Raw genomic sequence first — 16,719 nt, 5'->3', positions numbered from 1 at the left:
TCTTTACCTAATCTTTTCCATCTCAGCTTTCTGTAATTTCTAAATCCATCTTGACTGCCCTCCCCCAGTTGTTGTGGCAAATTTGGCAGGTTTCTTTTTTGCCTTACAAGGTACCCAGGCTCCACCTTGTCGACCAGCTGCTTCCGGCATATGGTCAGCTTCTTTCAGCCTTTTAATGAAGTTATTGTAAATAAAGTTTATACTTTTTTGTGTTATTGTTTGTTGTTCTGTGAATTTTTACAATTGTGTTGTTACGAATCTCTTTATTAGATTTGCTTCTAATCTTATGTTGTTAATTTTATTTCTTTCAGGTTTACATTGAGCTTAACCCTGTGCCAGTTACTTATTACCGTAAGAAAAATTGCAGAGTACTTTACTCAAACATTCGAGGCCTGAGGTAAAATTTCATTGATCTCCAGAGTTGTGCCGGTAACTATGATTTGATGTTTTTTATGAGACTCTTGTAAATAGTAACAAGTCAAAGGCTGAATTTTCAATCCTAGAGTTTGATGACCTGACTTCATTTATGGCAGTAACATCCTACATGCACAAACTATGGCTGTGTACACCAGATCTGAAAGACCTATCTATCGTCAGAAAAACACGGAATGTAGTTGCGGCCACGAAGTTCTTTGCTTCAAGATTTTCAGTAAGTTCTACAACGTTTACGTATTTGGTGTTTTCTGCAATCCAGACAATGATGATCCTATATATGACCGTCCCTTGGAAAGAATTAATATGGGTCGGTCACAGAATTCAAAAACTTCAGTCGTTATTTGTGGAGACTGCGATGCAAAGCACAGCGAATGGTTTCATTCAAATTCCACAGATTAACATGGCTAATTGAGGAACCCACTCATATGTCGAGTTTTATATTAGACATCATATTCACAAACGTTTCAGCTCTCATTAAGTCCAAGGTCTGTGAATATATTGGCACTTCCGACATCTGTGCCACTGAGATGGTTTCTGCCAGTCAGTATATTCCAAATGCCATCATGGAAAAAATGGGTCTGGCTGCAATCTAAAGCTAATTGGGACTGCATTATTGATGCTTGTCAGACACTTAATGTTGCAGATTCTATATATCATCCAGATCCCAAGAAGTTAAATTAAATGCTGGTGGCCATTTTCAAGATTAGGACAAATGACCAGCTATGGTTTAATGATACATGTAGACGAGCCTACCATGACAAACAGACCAAATTCAACACAGAGACGAAATTGTTCACATGAAAATGACACCATTTTCGTTAAGTCTCGCCGCGCTGCGAATAGAATTTACCATATAGCTGAGAGAAATTGCGATCTTGCCTTAAAGAGGAAACTTGAAGGAATTACTCAGCCTCATTTATGGTGGACCAGTTTGGCATCTTCTGTCTGTGGGTCAGGCTCGTCTTCCATCCCACCGCTATTGATAGATGACGGTAAATTGGTTACAGACCCTAAAGAAAATGCTGAACGCCTTCATCGGGCTTTGGAAGCTAAGTAATCAGGTGAGGATGTCCCTCTCCCTGATACTTGTCATCCTGAACCTCTTCTTTAAAAATCTGTATTTCGCTCTAGAGATGTTAAGAAAATTCTTGATAATCTTGATAGCTGGGGTGGAGAAGATCCTAATAGCTTCTTCCATTAGTTTTTTGAAAAAGTTTCTAGTGTACTGTCTCCCAAGATTAGTAAATTCTATAGTTTTTTTTTTTTTATGTCAGCCTAATATCTTTGCGGATGAGTGCAATCCTAGTAATACAGTGTCTGTCCCAAAGAGTGGCATATCTGCACACTGCATTAGCTACAGGCCAGTTTCTATTCTCTCTGCGCTCTCCAGAGTTGCAGAAAAACTTCTTTTGAAGCCACTTCACATGCATTGGAATCAAAAGGGTTTTGAATGTAGAGTATTTGAAAAAAAAATTAGTGCTTCTTTCGATTTAGTAAATCACAAGGTACTTACAAATAAACTTCAGAGTCTTGGACTGGGTGGATATGTTTTAGGATTATTTTCCAGACATCCTTACAGGTAGGCAGCAGCAAGTTGCTGTTGATGGGATCTTTAGCACCAAGACCTATTGTGCCTGGAGTTCCCCAGGGTTGTGTTCTTTGTCCACTGCTATTTTAAGTGTATATGGTTTTTGGCCGGGAAAACAAAATTGCTTAGTATGCCGATGATGCAGCGCTTGTGGGTGTAGTAAAATGGGTGTAGTAAAATCTCCACTTTTGAGAAATGAAGTTGAACTCTAGTAAAGCGAAAACAGCATTGATTAGTAGATCTCGTACTGATTTTCCACCCCATCCTCCCCTTCAGGTGTATAAGACTCTGCTAAATAAGTGTGTAGCTTCAACTATATTTAGTGTAACTTTTGACTCACATTTTAATTTTAAGAAAAATTTGTTGAAAGTGTCGGCAAATATCCCACGGAAGTTAGGTGTTGTACGTAAAGTCTCATATACTTATAACAGTGATAAAATCAATGCAACCCCCCCCCCTTTTTTTTTAGGTCATTTGTCCTTCATTTACTAAAATATTGTTCTCCCGTTTGGATGTCTGCCTGTGCCAGAGATTTATCTCTTTAAGACACAGTGGTTCATGGAGGGATGGTAGGTTTCTGTTTCCTAATATTTGCAGTTATGACTTGGACCGTAGACAGTATCTTGTATGTCAATTTTTCACAAACTGTATTTTAGAGGTATTTCACTTTCACAATTGATCTCTAACCAGATTTGCTGAACAGCAGCACCAGTGTGCAGTAAATGTACCTCACTGTCGAATTTCTCAGTTCCAGAGGTCATTTATTCCTCACACAGTTGGACTGTGGAACAGTCTCCTTGAGGATGTGCAATTGGAATCACAAAATTTCAAGCGAAGATGCAATGCATTACTATCCTAAAGTAATTCACCTTGTAATTTATAATTTACTTACATTTTCATCTATTCATTTATTCATTTGCTAATTTTTTTTTCCAATAACTGACTTTAACTTTTTATTATTTCTTTCAAATCAACACCGTATTCTTTAGAAGCTTGAATTTCAAGTCGGTGGCCCCTGTGGATAATTTACCAATTTCATCTTTATGGAATCTGCTATAACATTTTTATTTGTCCAAATATTTTTAAGCCGATGGTAAATATCCGCAATCGATGCCATTGATGTTGATTGTGATTGGTGGAAATTCGCGTTGCCCGCCACCCGTAAGTTACAATAACATCGGCATCTCCATTTTTTGTGATAATACAATGATTCTTGATTTTCTCCTATTTTTCGATAGGATTTCCACAGCATTCCTTTAAAACTGATGATAACATATGAGATGATAAGTTTTATATTTGCTCGATAACTTTTGAACTGCTGAAAAATATTCTCCAGTTATTTCTCATTGTTAATCTGAGGCAATTACTCAAAATGATGACTTGATGTCTGTGCCTGTCATGTCTTGGTTATTTGTCATCACGATTAACAAGTAAAAAATTGCGCCGAAGTTTCACCGGCGCAATCGAGTTTTCTGTACATCGTATAATCAAGGCCACCGAAAATAGATCTATCTTTCGGTGGTCTCGGTATAATGCTGTATAAGTAGCGCCCCAAAAACTTTAACAACGGCGTGGTGGTGACCTGGCCTGAATCACTGCCAGACGCACGATTATGTCTAACTTTAACCTTAAATAGAATAAAAAAGACTACTGAGACTAAGGGGCTGCAATTTGGTATGTTTGATGATTGGAGGGTGGATGATCAACATACCAATTTGCAGCCTTCTAGCCTCATTAGTTTTTAAGATCTGAGGGCGGACAGAAAAAGTGCCGACGGACTGACAAAGCCGGCGCAATAAATTTCTTTTAAGAAATCTAAAAATTACCATTTAAGCTTCCTGTATTATTTATGCTACTTTGTGTTTCAGGTTTCTGATTACTTAAAAACTCTTTGCATGAATAATATTTATGATATAGTAATTCATATAATCTCGCTTACCATTAGAAAATTATAGAGAACAATCGGCTATCAGTGTTGCGTGCTAAAAGATTACCTACATCACTGAACTAGAATTGCACGAGAAGAGAGAAAAAAAAAATATTTCACTCCAACTTTTGAAACTATTTCCAGTCCTTTTTACAACTGGGATTCCATTAGTCTTGGGGGAAAGTGAATGCAAAGCAACACAAAAGACCACAGAAATCTTCTCGAGAGGCAATAGATGGAAGGAATGGAAATTCTCTATAAATTCCGCCCATTCGTTTCTTGTTTTCTTCAGTCGTTCGTCTGGCCATTTATTTTCATTTTCTTTATGAAGATTCAGTTCCTTTTTAGTGTTCTGAAAAGAAAACTATTGCGCTGGTTTTGTCCGTCCGTCCGCACTTTTTCTGTCCGCACTTTTTTCTGTCCGCCCTCAGATCTTAAAAACTACTGAGGCTAGAGGGCTGCAAATTGGGATGATGAGCATCCACCCTCCAGTCATCAAACATACCAAATTGCAGCCCTCTAGCCTAAGTAGCTTCTGGCAACGATATAGGACAGGCCACCATCGGGTCGTGATTAAAGTTTCACTGGCCGCGGCTCGTGCAGCATTATATGGAGACCACCGAAAGATAGATCTATTTTCGGTGGCCTTAGTTATACGATGTACAGAAAACTCTATTGCGCATATTTTAGTTGTTATCCTCAAAACTACTGTCTCGATGTTTTTATTAATACTTTGTTTTATGTCAGTTTTCTTTGCTTAGTAGCGCTCACTTTGTTTATAATGTGCGATAATAAACAGTTCTCTAGTCAAAATTTTAAAAAACCATGTCAGAGAAGCTTATACGACTTCCTAGAGGCCAAGTTTCAGGAAATAAGTCAGCAGGTCATAGCCATAAAATGGCTGAGATATTTGAAGAACGAGAAAGGCAGGCGAAAGAAGAAGGAAGATAAGAGAACAGGAATGACAGGAATTCTTCGTAGGAAATACGTTTTGGATTTCTGGGAATCAGTTCAACGCTTAAGAAAAACAAAAACATCCGTTAATTGGATTGATTCCGATTCTAAGGATTCTGCCAAAACATGAATGTCCTAATTTGCAATAAATGATTCTCGATCTCGTTTTGATTTTATCTGAAATAAAAAGTTTATTTTTTTCACGGCGCTGAGTTGCTGATAGGTTATTTATTTCAAAATCTTATTAAAAACTTTAATTCAAATTCGAATTAAACATATTAATAGCATTATAACTGGACTGAATTGAATTGAATTAATTATGGTTATTCACCACTGAAAGGAAAATTGACAGTAAGAAGGTTTGAAAGGTGCAGCAGGAGGAACACCTCGCAGTTCTACTATGAATCTACAGTTAGAGGGGTTGGAAAGACAGATGGAAGAAAGAGAATATGAACGGATATACAGTAAAAGGCATGAAAGAGTTGCAGCTAGGGACCGAAGGGACGCTGTAAAACCCTTAAAGTAATGCCTACAGTTCACCACGTGAGGTGCACAAATGGCACTTCCTCCATACGGGGAATAGCAACATAACGATTCGTTGTGCCGTTTGCGTCATCCAACGTTCCTTATTAATTCATTCTAAAGTATAAAAACTGTATCGCCGTAGAACACGATGCCTGATAATGGTCGTTTTTCTTCGTTACTGGTAAAAAATAAACAATGGTAAGATAATTAAATATTTGTTGAAGCTTTAGAGCGAGAGGGTCCACAACTAATATTTGTATTTCTTTTTTTCATTTCATGTGAACAAAGAGAGCAGCTACCGAAATCTGAAGAATTATCGCCGCTCCTATTTATTCAAAACTATGATTCCGTAAACATTTTTAACTGTCAATATTTTTTTCCCTTATTTAAAAGTATTTCGTGGCTTTCCAGTTCCTTACTCTCCTCTTGTGGCCAATTAGGCTACGAAAGGTTATAATCTTAGCAGGTCTATTCCTCTTCATATAAAGCTCGGACCTGTAGTACAAAGTAATGCTCAGCATTGCCAGCGTCGTGAATCTGCCTGAAAAGTGATTCCTGCATAATCAAGGCTGACTCATTGGGATTTCTAATGACAGGCTTGGCAGAATTATCGGAAAAGGGGTAAAATCTGTTATACTCCAATGAACATTTAATTGCAATGTCTTCATTTTTCTTTCAAAGACATAAATTCAAAGAAGATAAAATTATAGTATAAGGAGGGATTCCTTGCTATTTCATTTTCATAAAATTCTCAAAGTTAGCTTAAAAAGCGCCTGGATCCCCCATCATCCAAGACTCCCTCTAAATATCAGGTAAAGGAAGAAAACATTCACAGCTATAGGAATGAGCAGGAAAAGAAAGCATAATATTATAGCTTGGTTGTAGTATATGTATAGATATCAAAGCGATTTTACCTTAACTCTGAAGATAGAAATCACTCAATAAAAGGACACTTTATACGGCTTTCATGTTTCCTTGTAAATCAAATGAGACGTAAAGGACTTTCTGTCGAAAATTTGAGTTTTAAATAAAAACTTAATAATAACTCACCTTCAAAAAGAAATATCTTAAAGGTTCTGAATAAGAAAAGATCAACTAGTGACAAGAACAATAGAAGTCTTCACTTAGAAATTATATGAATTGCGAGGCATTATATCGATTTATGAAAATTAGGCTGTAAAGCCAAACACTGCAGTCCTTTCAACCATTCAGCGATAAGGGTAAGGAAAAGAGAGTCGGCGTGGCTGAATAGCAAGATGGAAGGAAGGCAGAAGAAAGGAATGGAGGTAAAGTGCGAGAATAAACAAGTGAAAAATAAATTTTTTTCGGGGCGATCGAGTTTTCCGTACAGCGTATAATGCTGTATGAAACTCTCAGCTACGGCCCATGAAACTCTCAGCCGCGGCCCATGAAACCTTCACCCTCGGCCCTCTGTGTTGTTGCCACCTATAGTGGTGCCAGACGCACGATCATGGCTAGATTTAACCTTAAATAAAATTAAAACAGCTGAGACTAGAGGGCTGCAATTTGGTATGTTTGATGGTTGGCAGGTGGATGATCAACATACTAATTTGCAGCCCTCTAGCCTCAGTACTTTTTAAGACCTGAGGGCTAACAGAAAAAGTGCGTACGGACAGGCAAATAGCCGTCTCAGTAGTTTTCTTTTACAGAAAACCAACTTGATAAAGACAGATATGTTGTTTTATGCTACATACTTCATGTCAACATGATAAACAATATTTTTTTGAAAATTAATCTTGTCACAAGTTCAGAAGAACATAAAGAAGAATCAGGATTCTTGTCAGAAAGGTACATGAATATAAAGACGAATCAGGAGTCTTGTCAGAAAGTCACAAGAACATAAAGAAGAATCAGGATTCTTGTCAGAAAGTCACAAGAAAATAAAGAAGAATCGGGATTCTTGTCAGAAAGTCACAAGAATATAAAGAAGAATCAGGAGTCTTGTCAGAAAGTCACAAGAACATAAAGAAGAATCGCGATTCTTGTCATAAGATCAGAAGAACATAAAGAAGAATCAGGATTCTTGTCAGAAAGTCATAAGAACATCAAAAAGAATCGGGATTCTTGTCATAAGATCAGAAGAACATAAAGAAGAATCAGGATGCTTGTCAGAAAGTCACAAGAACATAAAGAAGAATCAGGATTCTTCTTAGATACTGAAAAGCAGTAACAGAAATGATTTAGAAAGGCTTTTTTCTTCCATACAGAATTCTCAATCTGTAATCATAGCTCTTATTAGAAACCTCCTAGTTCCTCATTGGACGGGTGGCTACCGTTCTCAGCTACCACTCTGCTGGCCCGGCGTTCGATTCTCCGACCGGCCAATGAAGAATTAGAGGAATTTATTTCTGGTGATAGAAATTCATTTCTCGCTATAACCTGGTTCGGATTCCACAATAAGCTGTAGGTCCCGTTGCTAGGTAACCAATTGGTTTTTAGCCACGTAAAATAAATCTAATCCTTCGGGCCAGCCCTAGGAGAGCTGTTAATCAGCTCAGTGGTCTGGTTAAACTAAGGTATACTTAGAAACCTCCCTTGTATCATTTTACTCAAACAGTACTTTGCGGGACCTTTAGTAGAATTAGTTTTTTTTTTCAGATATTAATATCTATAATGAAATCGCGAGGTTATATGCTGAAAGTCATTGAAAGTTTTGTGAACAGAAATTGGTCAAGCCTAATTAAACATAAAGGAAATTGTAGTCTTGTGAGGCTACATTTATAACCGGTAAAAACAAAAGCAAAAACAATACAAACATAAAATGATATGAGTAGCAATTTAGATTTAATAAAAATAAGGTTATATTAGAGCTCTTTCATTCTAAAGGCAGAGTTATCTATATTCTAACTGTCCATTTACCATTAGTGCTTAGATTGCAAGTCGGATCTATACTGGAACATTACTAGAGAATTTGTACCCAGAAATTGCTTCGTGAGCTTATTACGCGATTAACCTAAAGCCTTACCGGCATTAGTATTTGTAATAAAAAAGGCAACGGCTTTTACTATATGGCAGATATCCGAAGAGAAAATCGGTTGATGTAAATAACCAATTTATGCTTATAGTTCTATATAAGTATTTGTACTGGTTTCAGAAGGTAACAGAAGGTAACAGAACAATCTGTCGTTTGTAACTTTTATCATAATCCCAAATGTTAAAAGATATAGGTAATATCAAATTCACTTCAACTTGGAAATAATTCACCCAAACGATATTATAATCTAAAAGCAAATCTACCCCGGTCAGGATTCGAACTAATGTCTATTGGATTAGATACAGTGGTAGGCATTCGTTTTACATACAGACTCATGTATATACATGCGTGTGTGTGTCTGTGTGTGTCTGTGTACGTGGCTGTGAGCGTGTGTATAGAAATGACAGTATATAAGGATTATACTGAAACAACTTTGCTGAAATTTATTGATTAAATCAGTGTTTTGCTAAAACCACCTGCTATCATATATCACATTTAAGTTTCTATAAAACCTTTATTTTTATGAATTATCAGATTAATACTATTTTTATACACTTAATCTATATATTTCAAAACAAATATCTACAATCATTCAAAATCCAAAACTGCTTTCTGAGTCTGAATAAGTAAATTCCATTCAGTTCAATTCAAATTAAACTCAAAAGCATTATTTCCGACACAAATACCCATAGAAAAACATTCATATATAGCCTTATATAAAGAAAAATCTTTAAAATCCTAAAAGGATGAAATTTAAAACAAGTATGAAAAGTAAATGGTAGAATCTTGCTAATGAAATTACGCCCCCAAGAACCCAAAAAATGTAACGAAGCAAATTAAGAACATTTTACGAGGGGTAAAAATTAATGTCAGCTAATTAGATTTTTCCAAATCTCTCCTCGCGTCGCACATGACCAGCCGAGGGGAAGACATTTCTCACTCGCTTAAGATTTTATCGTGCGCTACCTTTGGCTGCTTCATTGGCCGTACATTTCCTCCCAAGAAAGGAAGAGTGTCTTAAAGACTCCATGTTTCCATAGACTTGGAGGACATTCAGAGATATAAGGCACTACTGTGATTTTTTTTTTTTTTTTTTTTTTTTTGCACTTTTCACTTTTCTTGTTATGTCTTATTACCACTGACAGAGGCTGAAAGGAGGTTGTGTTTTTCACTTCAGTTCGTTTATTTTTTTTTTATTTTATGTGAGTCGATGAAGGATTACGAAGAATTTAAAAGACGGTCCCAAGTAACCCTTGGAGGGGATTTGTGGTCTCCGAACGTTGTTGTTTATAATGATTTCATTCCCCTTGGTGCTTCTCTTTATATGTTTATACCGTTATCTTTTACTCCATTACTCATAATGGATTTTCAGCATTCTTTTCATACTTTATATTCACTATTTAATTTTGTTGCATTTCCAGAGAGAGAGAGAGAGAGAGAGAGAGAGAGAGAGAGAGAGAGAGAGAGAGAAGCACCCATGAATCAAAATGAAAATAGTATTTGATCAGATACTTTGATATTTATTTACGATCACGAACTTCGTGCATCCAACTTGAAAAATGATGATGTTGGATTAAATCATATGCGCCGAGATTCCCACTAATGCCAGTCTAACAAAGGCGATCAGTAAAGAGAAAAAACCTGATAAATATCTATGAATATTTAGTGACTGTGGCTTAACTAGGAAAAAAAATATGAAGACTGACACCTTGTTGTTGCTTAATCATAAATGCCATGTGGCTTATATTGTAAGGAATTCGAATTCCAGCGTTCCAGGATTTCAAAAATGCACGAGAAAAGGAGGAAAAGAATTTGTTTTCCATTTCAGCATATTTAGATTACAATGATGTCTTAAGTATAAAATCATAACCACAATTAACGTCTAAAGGCTATTAAAATTTTCTAGTTAGGTATTGAGAAAAGGAAGGTTTTTCCGTTCTATACTTTTTTTATAGCAGAGGTTAATATATTTTTCCCGGAAATAACATAAATATCGCTGATATGTGTACGTGGTTTTGGCAGACACCAAAAATCTCGTCCTGATTCCAGTAATGACCTACCGTTGACTAAATTTTTGTCGTGTCACATATTACTAAATTTAGAATTGATAAAACTGGTTAGCTATCCTATGTACGTTGCTAATGAATTTCTTGATACACACGTGTACGCGTGCACACGCATAAATATATATGTTTCCAGGGGTGAGGCTGCAAGCCCCGTGCCGTTTTCTTAATCCCATCCGGTGCTGATACCCACTCATACCTGGGTCGACTATTGGGCGGCATGCTGAGCCCCGGGGCCGAATCCGGGACCTTGCTAGGTCGATCATAGTGCACCTCCGCATTATATAAAGCTTTTTCCTCGCCATGATCACGTAGGATTTCACTGCGCTCGTTTCAAAATGGCCTCCCATGAAGCCAAGTTTTCTTTCAAATGCAAAAGCTCTAAGAGGAAGCTCTTGCTTTTCTGATCTTCCGACCATTTTTTACTGCCTTAAGAGAGAGAGAGAGAGAGAGAGAGAGAGAGAGAGAGAGAGAGAGAGAGTTAGAGAGAGAGAGGAGGATGTTAGAATTATTTTCCAACGTAAAATTTTCTTTGTTTTTAAAATCATAGACGAAATAGACCGAGATATATATATATATATATATATATATATATATATATATATATATATATATACATATATACATAGATAGATAGATAGACTGGGATAGACAGAGACAGAAAGAAAGAAGCTGTTAATGATGTTTAACAAGCTATGGTTATCAGTGCCAGATTGTGCCACTAGAAAAAGACGTTTCATGAAAACTTTCACGTATTCACACGAGAGAGAGAGAGAGAGAGAGAGAGAGAGAGAGAGAGAGAGAGAGAGAGAGAGAGAGAGACGGGGGTGGACTTGATTATGGTAATGGAACTTTGCTTGCTCCAAAATATCGCAAAACCGGCCGAATCCAACGTCATGACGATTCCGATGTCAGCGGAGTCCAAAGGGATGCGAATTTATTCTGAATTTCCATTCTGATGTTCTTCAGATTTTTTATTTTTTACTCCTATTTTTTTTTTTTAGTTGGTGGTGTACGAATGCTAATATATTTTTCCATGCCCAATGATGATTTTTATTTTTGAAGCACAAGAACATGAAAAAAAACATAAAAAAGAAATGGCTGCTGGAGTTAGTTTATAATCCTAGTCATAATTTTTTTTTCTTATGTATGTATACTAGTTGTATTCATGTGAAAAAAGTTTCGCATTCGAATTTCTGTAATGCTCCCCGACCATAAAGACATGCATACACTAAAACACGCAAACACTTCCATAAGCTACACACACACACATACATACATACATATATATATATATATATATATATATATATATATATATATATATATATATATATATATATATATATGTGTGTGTGTGTGTGTGTGTGTGTGTGTATATATGTGTATGTATATATCTACATATATATATATATATATATATATATATATATATATGTGTGTGTGTGTGTGTGTGTGTGTGTGTGTGTGTGTGTGTAAACACGCATTCAAACACCAATGTCTTTTGTCACAATACGATTCATTTTGGGGGAGGAGTTACACCAGATAGGTGGAGCCTTCTGGTTTGTCAGAAACTCACCACGTATTAGGTTGCTACATTTACGGTCTCCCCTCTTTTTTTTTTTTTTTTTTTTTGACCCAAGCAGGTACCCACTTATAGATGGGCGTAATGGTGCTTGGAAAGCTGTGAGTATTCCATGGACCTAGTGAGCAAACCACGGCACCATTCAGCTATGTCCATTAAGTCTCAAAGAGAGTAATCAACAGAATCGGTTTTCCAAATGCAAAATAAATAAATTAATTAATTAATTAAGAATGAAAAAGGTACAAATGAACAGCATCTGATTTACGTTAAAAATTGACAAATGACAAGGTTTGAACGCCAAGCGCCAGAGACACTGGTGTTTTGAGAAAACAGGAATATTATATCCTTTCCAGTACGAGTATAGTTGTTTTTTCTATTTTAAGCGAAACATTATATCTTTTCCAATACGAGTACAGTTGTTTTGAAAAAAAAGTAGGATCATTATTTACTTTATAATAGAGTATAGTTGTTTGGAAAAGAAGAACTTTATATCTTTTCCAATACAGGTAGGCTGTTGTGAAGTGCAATTACTGCCCGTATTGCCTCAACAGAGTAAACAGGTTTAACCTCTACAGTACAGACGGAATATTTTACAGTTGTAGACGAGTTAGCGATAATCTCATGATTAATCGTAACTGCCATTGTTCGGAGGAGGTAACCAGATGTTTGCAGCAATTTTAATTTCTGTAGTAAGGATCTAGTGATGCAGTTGACATCATTCAAATAACAAGAAGCCTGACGTTGGAAGCACAGAATGATCTATTGCAAAGCCATCTCAGTATGTATACTGACCTAAAACGGAAAATTGCAGTATCTGCAAAATTTTCGAAATTGAGATATGCCACCTATTGGGCTGGTGAAACACTTAATACACAAGTTACTGCGGCTTCAGAATGATTCTTCAATACTTTATTTAGGGGGTCCCATTTGCAGTACCTGCAAAATCAGTAGTAAGGCTAGGGAAAACTGCAGTATCTACCATTGTTCTCAGTTTCATATTTTTGCAGATACTTCAGTCTTCCATTTTAGGGCAATATAAGACGCCTAACGAACAACACAAGAAGATTAATAACTTTTACAACTAAAATAGCAACCTCAGCTAAGTGAAGAGAATTAAAACCAATATCAGCAACGACAGTCACGATTGCCACTATTTCATAACACACAACAAGAACGGCATGAAAATAGGAACTCCAGTGCAGAAAGGAGCACTACAAAAAATTTTAAAAACTTTTGCTAAAAAAAAAAAAAAACGGGCGGGGACGAAATAAAAAAAAAAAAAAAAAAAATACAGAAATATCTGTACGCCAACTGGAACATTTGTTCCCATCAAAACGCCACTCGATGGAAGGGCATTCCGGAAATGTTTGAATTTTTTATTCATTTCGTTTTTAGTGTTCCTAAAGAAAGTTTTTGAATTATCTATTGATTCAAAAGTTTTACGATGCATTGGTGGGTGCATGAAAAATTGCAATCCCCTTTTCCTTTTTGTTTGTTATGAAAAAAAAGACATATACATGCACACCCAGACACACTCATACACATATATATATATGTGTGTGTGTTTTTTGTATGTGCATATATACTACACACACGCGCGCACACACACGCACACACACGCACACACACACACACACACACACACACACACATATATATATATATATATATATATATATATATATATATATATATATATATATATATATGTGTGTGTGTGTGTGTGTGTGTGTGTGTGTGTGTATATATATACGTATATATATTCATATATATACATATGTGTATATATACATATATATATATATATATATATATATGTATGTATATATATATATATATATATATATATATATATATATATATATATATATATATATATATATATATATATATATATATATATATATATATATATATATATATATATATATATATATATATATATATCAAAAGCTAGGTCTCAATGATATGTTAAAACTGATTAGACTCTGCGAGAGATTAGAAATTTAACACCCATAGAGAATTTATGAAAAACATCCAAGGGGATCCACTTCTCAATTCACATCTTATTTACTAACTTCCGACAAGGATATGTCTTTTATTAGGGTCTTGATAATGCTTCATTGATCTGATTTCTACAGGCTTTGTATAAATAAAAATATACCTTTTAGTAAGAAGTGAAATTTTTTGGAGATGGATTACTCATCACTGGAAGAGGTTAGCAGTCTTAGACGTCTTGCTTCAAATATCCCAGGCGCATTTTCCCGAGATGTAACCGAGTACTGGGACCTTTCCTTGAAAAAAGGGGGACGCCATGTCTTAAGAACTAACCATAGAATTTTCTTGAATAATAATTTCATTAAGTTTCCCACACCCAAATTACCGTGGAAATACTAATCTAACCTAACCTAACCCAACCTAACCTAACCTCAACCTAACCTAACCTAGGGGCATGCCGCATGGCAAAAAAACCGGGGTTGGCGCAATACTTGCATACATCTCAGGAATTTGCATCGCGCTCCATAACTGTGAGCTTTTGTAACCATATTAAACAACAGCTAATGCACCTTTGGTATAATTGATGGTTATGCCTCTTCTTAGCCGGTAAGCTTTCGTCTGGACCACAAATAACCGTTTCCGGTCTATAGCAATAATTTTGGGCCATATGTGTTCGGCACTGGTGGAGGTGAGATCCCCATCAGCGTTATACTTCTCTCGTTTTAGCCGAGTTTCTCAGTGACTTTCGTTACAAGTTTCTTCGTAAGAGTAATCTGTTTCAAGAAGTTATCAAACTTTTATGATTCAAGTTCTCTTCGAAACTTTTCTGAATTTCCTATTTTTACTATGATTTGCCTAATTTATCAATCATTATTTTACCAGTACTCGTACAGAAGGGAATTTAGAAGATCCTGAGTTACTGAATGTCATGTTCCAGGTAGTTCTTACGTAGGGGTGAGCACATATGAGAGGTAGAAATCTCATGACAATTTAGCATTTATCTATTTAAGCCATAAAATAATCATAAAAAAAGTGTTCATCTACGATTCTACCGTTAGTCAATGAAACATTCCCTAACGTAAACAGCAAAATTAACCAAACCGAAATCAGCTCAAGAAAACTACCGTTAAATCCCGAAGTACTGTTGCCACAGTTATAAAAAAAAAAAATCAGATATGATGGATATTCTGTATATTATACTAACCGTAAATGAAATGTTAACTATCCATGTTCTAATCCACAAGGGGGAAAGAGAACCACAAAATAGGATCAGAACAAGAAAAGCCAGTATCGTTCCGACGAAGGCAGCTCCCTTATCGACCTCGGCAATAAATATCGTCGTTTCCCCAAAAGTTAAATGAAGCGACAGACCCACAAAAGGACTCAAGGAATTTATGGACTTTCTTCAGCTGTGACGTCACGCTTGGGAAATTACGGCAAGTCAAATTGGTCCTCGTTATACACTGCGAGGCCGTTCTCGGTTTGGGAAAAAAGTCTCTGGAATTCGTTCTGGCAGAAGGCTGCTTTGGTTTATGAGAAATGCCGAATGGCTTTTGTTCTACTTAATTGCGCCAAAGGGTTTTTTGGATTTGGTAGTATACAAACTGGTGTGATTTTTCTCAAATGGATTTTTTTATGAAAACGGTAAATAAATGAAGAAGTTTTGCGTCTTTTGTCTATTGTGTAAACGGTTCCTGCACTATAAATTTTACTATGAACATAATATCACTCATGATGGATGTTCTGCAAAGACTGAAAACATAAAATTTTTGTCCCTTTCCCTTCTGAATCTTAATTTTGAAGGGAGACTTTATATTGAATTATATTTCATCTTTTCAGCATTATTTCGACCAACAAAACTGATGTCAGTATGCGTCAATTTTCTGTCATGCAATTAAAAAAATAATTTAATCATCATCACCCGAATTTAGGATGTCATAGATCGATTGCTATGTTTCATGGATAACCAAAAACACAAGTTAAAGGATGAATGTAACAGAGACAGCTATCTGGTTTATCCCAGAAGCCATCCATAATGAGGGGTAAAGTTTAGCTGGCTAAAAGGTAAAGCCTGTGATCTCAATATGACACGAATAGCAGCAATTACGTCATATTGATGATTATTAGTGGTTCTCTTAATTCACGGATTAAGCGGAATACCGGGAGATTAAACGAGTATTCTTCCTTCAAGAGGATTAATGACACATCTAAAAAAAAAAAAAAAATAAAAGTATATGGTATACCCCAGTTCCGTCTGTTAAGGTATTTCCAGTAGGACTGGTGTACGCTGTGAAATATCAATGTACTGTATATGTTAAGACGAAACATACTAAATAGCTAAATGAGGCTATTGACACTTGGTTTTGCTGCTCTAGATTTCTCTACTATTTCTGGTTAAGAGCAGGTAATAAATGAACCTAAACACCTATCTGGCAACCCTCTTGACCTTGTATTTATAAGTTACAGGGTTGTATTTTGTGGCGTTGGCTCGCCGGTGTGTGCATCCTATCACTGCATAAGAGTAATGTGGAGATGGGTCAGGTTGTTCCTGACTTTTGCTTTTCAAGAAAGCTATACTTGAAATCCCAGGCCAATTTGGATGATACTCGATGTGATCTTACTGAGCTCAGGTGTAGCGATATTAATAAA

This window comes from Macrobrachium rosenbergii, chromosome 18, assembly GCF_040412425.1.
Source record: "Macrobrachium rosenbergii isolate ZJJX-2024 chromosome 18, ASM4041242v1, whole genome shotgun sequence".
NCBI lineage: Eukaryota > Metazoa > Arthropoda > Malacostraca > Decapoda > Palaemonidae > Macrobrachium > Macrobrachium rosenbergii.
The sequence above is the reverse complement of the archived record's forward strand: the minus strand, read 5'-3'. Positions refer to the sequence as shown.